The sequence below is a fragment of the Cervus elaphus genome, chromosome 19 (genome assembly GCF_910594005.1).
Source record: "Cervus elaphus chromosome 19, mCerEla1.1, whole genome shotgun sequence".
Classification (NCBI taxonomy): Eukaryota; Metazoa; Chordata; class Mammalia; order Artiodactyla; family Cervidae; genus Cervus; species Cervus elaphus.
Genome location: NC_057833.1, coordinates 67128479 through 67133319, shown reverse-complemented (window position 1 = coordinate 67133319; position 4841 = coordinate 67128479).

Genomic DNA, 4841 nt, shown 5'->3' with positions numbered 1-4841 from the left:
CGGGCTTCCAGAGGCCCTAAAAGATGGTGAGAACATGGAAAAGTCAAGAGACAGGTAAGGAAGTTATGAGAAAATTTGGAGGCCAGGGTAAGCATGCAGTGAGATTGTGAGAACCCCAGCTCAGCTGGAGTGGAAACTTGCATTGGGGACTAGCAGGGAAGAGGCTCAAGGGAAAGAAAAATGAGATCTGGTCTTGGAAGGTGTGGTTGGTAGAAAAATGGCCCCCTCAAGGGTTGTTGTAGTTCAGTTGCTCATTTGTGTCTAACTCTTTGTGACCCCATGGACTGCAGCACGCCAGGCTTCCCTGTCCTTCACCATCTCCCAGAGCTTGCTCAAACTCATGTCCATTGAGTTTGTGATGCCATCCAAACATCTCATCCTCTGTCATCCCCTTCTCCTCCTGCTCTCAATCTTTCCCAGCATCAGGGTCTTTTCCAATAAGCTGGCTCCTCATACCAGGTGGCCAAAATATTGGAGCTTCAGTTTTAGCATCAGTCCCTCCACTGAATATTCAGGGTTGATTTCCTTAAGGATTGACTGGTTTGATCTCCTTGTAGTCCATGGGACTCTCAAGAGTCTTTTCCAGCACCACAGTTCAAAAGCATAAATTCTTTGGCACTCAGCCTTCTTTATGGTCCAACTCTCACATCCATACATGATGACTGGAAAAACCATAGCCTGACTATACGGACCTTTGTCAGCAAAGTAATGTCTTCAAGGGTGTCCAAGTCCTAATCTCCAAAATTATGAATGTTACCTTACAAAAGGGACTCTTATAAAAGTGATTAAGTTAAAGACCTTGAAATGGAGAGATTATGCTAGATTAACCAGGTGGAATCTAAATGTAATCACAGAAGTCTTTGTAAGAGGTAGGCAGGAATCTCTGACTCAGAGAAGGACATATCATAGCAAGAGACAGGTCAGATAAAGAGAATTCAAGGTGTTCTGCTTGAAGACAGGGGAGGGGCCACTAGCCAGGGAATGTGGGTGACACATAGAAGCTGAAAAAAAACCCAAGAGATAGATTCTCTGCTCGAGCCTCCACTCGGAAGGCAGCCCTGCAGACACCTCGATTTTAGGTCTTCTGACCTCTGGAACTGTGAAAGAATAGATGTGTGTTGTTTTGAGCCACTTACTTTGCAGTAATTTTTTACACTAGCTGTAGGAAATGGATACACAGGACTTTAAATCTGAGGCTGGTGAGACTTTAACCTGGAAAACAATCAGAGGCTTGGACTTGGAAGGTATGACATCATTATCCTACATATGTACCTCGCAGGAGGTCTCTGTAAGCACCACAAAAACAGGTCCTTGCCTGTACTGGTCTCCAAGGACCCCTGCGTGGAGAACAGGGCCTGGGCACAAATGAAACCCAGGGTTTTCTGGGTGGATGACAACATATATAAGAAAGGCTATAGAGTCTCTAGGAAGTTCTCATGCCCTCCCGCCTGAACTATTTCACCATCCACCTCGGCAGTCACTTGGCCTTTGACCTTGTCTCCGTTCCAACCTGCAGCCGTGTTGACCCTCCGGTACAAGTTCTGGTCCTGTCGTTTTCATTCAAATAAAATTTAAATTCTTTCAGAGACTCGCAGACTTAGAGAATGAGCTTATGCTTGCCAGGGAGGGGGCAGGGGGAGGAGATATTTAGGGAGTTTGGGATGGACATGTATACGCTGCTATATTTAAAATGGATAACCAACAAGGACCTACTGTATAACATACTGAACTCTGTTCAATGATACGTGGCAGCCTGGATCAGAGGGGCGTGAGGGAGAATGGATACATGTAGGTGTATGGCTGAGTGCCTCCGTTGTTCACCTGAAACCATCATGACATCATTAATTGGCTATACCCCAATACAAAATAAAAAGGTTTAAAAAATAAAAAAATTAAATTTCAAATATTATTTAAAGTGCCCTATGACATGGCCTCAGATTGTCCCCAGGAGCCGAAACATCTGCACCCACTCAGTTTCCTTTCTGCAAGAATATAATTTCACTGTTTTTCTGCCCTCCCTAATAGGACTGTACCATCCCATTGTACCCTAGAAAGTAAAAGTTACTAACTTTATCTGGAGGTTCCCAGAAAAATCCATTTAAATAAACATCAAACTATTCAACTCTTTAATAGATAGTATCAATGATTATTTATTCTCCAAGGCTCTTTTGAGTATCCTGTTTTAAAACCCTCATCTTGCCATTCATATTCACCCTAAGCCATTATTTCCCGATCCTTATTTCATAATGAAGCTTCCTCCCAGGTTGAAATACCTGCCAAACCTCCAAAACTTTGTAGACATCCGAACTGGACCTTACCCATCAAAAACACCACTTGGACTCTGTCAGGATTATTTGCAAAGAATAGAACAGAAACCATAAGGGAACTTGGCTCTAGGACTCATTTATCCACTAGGCATCTGGAGCTTGAACATTTAGCCCATAACTTTTACAGGGGCCTGTGAAAATGTTTGAAAGCCTGGATGAGAAATTAGGAAATCAAAATGTCTTTGTTGAACGACTGCAAACTGTAATCTATCTCAATTCACCAATTGTTGAATTTTAAATAGGTACAAATTCCACTATGTTTAAAACAATTTGTAAGGTTGATTTTCTCAGTTTACCAGAATTCTTAGGTATGCACAATAGATTAAATTAGCTACTTGTAGCCAACTCATTTTGAAAGTAGTGTTATTTTTAAAAATTCTTCTCAAGTTATTTTACATTCAAGAAACATTTAAGATGGGAAATAGGTGCATTTTAATGCATGTGATATAATGCACTGCAGTTTCTTCAAAAGGGAGGGAGACTGTTAAAACAGGTCTGCTGGTAGATAAACAAGGACCTACTGTGTGGCACAGGGAACTATATTCAATACCTTATAATAGCCTATAATGGAAAAGAATCTGAAAAAGAATATACGTATGAATACATACATATATGTTGTGTGTATGTATGTGTATGTAACTAAATCACTTTGCTGAGCACCTGAAAATCAAGTATACTTTAATAAAAAATAAAGATAAATGAAAAAGAAAACAAAAAAAAAAGATCTGTTAGTTATGGGGCAGAAAGGAATAACAGCATGGCTGACAGAATAAGCACTTGTAATAATAACTGTGATTATTAATAATAATCACCACTTATCATGTACCGCCAATTCCTTTCATCTTTAAAAAAAGTGACTTGATATTTATATAACATACATTAGCCATTTTAGTCTACAACACAGTGGCATTGAATACATTCACTAAATGTTGAGCTACCACCACCTGTCTCTAGTTTCAAGTCTTTTTCATCACCCCAGAAAAATACCTCATCAAATGATAACTCCCCCTTCACCCTTCCCCCCACCACCCAGTAACCACTGATTGCTCTCTTTCTCTCTGCACTCGCCACTTCTAGACATTTCATAGGAATGAAATCATACAATATGTGACCTTTTGTGTCTGGCTTCTTTTTTTACAATAAAAACAACACGGGTTTGAACTGTGCAGGTCCAATTATACCAGAAGTTTTTTTTCCAACCATAAATACAAGAGTGCCACAGATCCTTGGTCAATTGAATCCATGGATGTAGAAATGTGGGTAACAGGGAAACATAGATACAAACAACATCATATACAGAAGGCCAACTATAAATTACACTTTAATTTTCAGGTCCACAGGGGGTCAGCCCCTTTAATCTCCACATTGTTCAATGGTCAACTGTATTTTCATCACCTCAGCAAAACTTGGTTCCTATTATTTATCACCTCATTATCCCTCCAGTCCCCCCAGTCTTAAGCAACCACTAGTCTATATTCTGCCTCTATACAATTGCCTATTCTGGACATTTCATATAAATAAAATCATGCAATATGGGATCTTTTGTAACGGGTTCTTTCACTTAACATAATATTTCCAAGGTTCATCTACTTTGTAGTGCTTCATTCCTTTTTATGACTGAATGATGTTCCATTGTGTGTATACATCACAATCTGTTTATCATCTGTTAATGGACATTTGGGTTGTTTTCATCTTCTGACTATGATGAGTAAATTTGCTATAAACGTTCATGTTCATGTCTCTGTGTGGACGTACATTTTCATTTCTCTGGGTCCATGCCTAGGAGTGGAATTGCTGGTTAATACAGTAACTCTTTACTTAACCATTTGAAGAATGATTCCTTTCATCTACACAATAGTAATATGCTGCTGCTGCTGCTAAGTCACGTCAGTCATGTCTGACTCTGTGAGACCCCATAGATGGCAGCCCACCAGGCTCCCCCGTCCCTGGGATTCTCCAGGCAAGAACACTGGAGTGGGTTGCCATTTCCTTCCCCAATGCATGAAAGTAAAAGTGAAAGTGAAGTCGCTCGGTCGTGTCTGACTCTTAGCGACCCCATGGACTGTAGCCTACCAGGCTCCTCCGTCCACAGGATTTTCCAGGCAAGAGTACTGGAGTGGGTCACCAGTGCCTTCTCCAAATGGCAATATGAAGAACTGGAAATAGGTATGATCACGTGCCCAAGGTGACACACCAGTAAGACGTAAGGCCATAATTTAAAATTGGATCAGCCTGAGTCTAAGGCCCCTGCCCTTCCACTCCCCTGAGACTCTTTCTTATCAGTACAAAGAGATAGATTACCGTGGGAGGAACTCATGAGTCATGCACAGGGCAGGACTGGAAGGAAAAACTGGCAAGTATTTGAGCTGCCCAGGTGTGTCCTGAATGCAGCAGGCAAATATGGATGGGGGGCAGATCCTGGAGTATGCTCAAAGTCAGGATGGTAGTCAAAGCCAGGTAGCCAGGGTTAGATGAGTTTTAAGGACAACATGGCCAACACATTAGGGTCCTTTA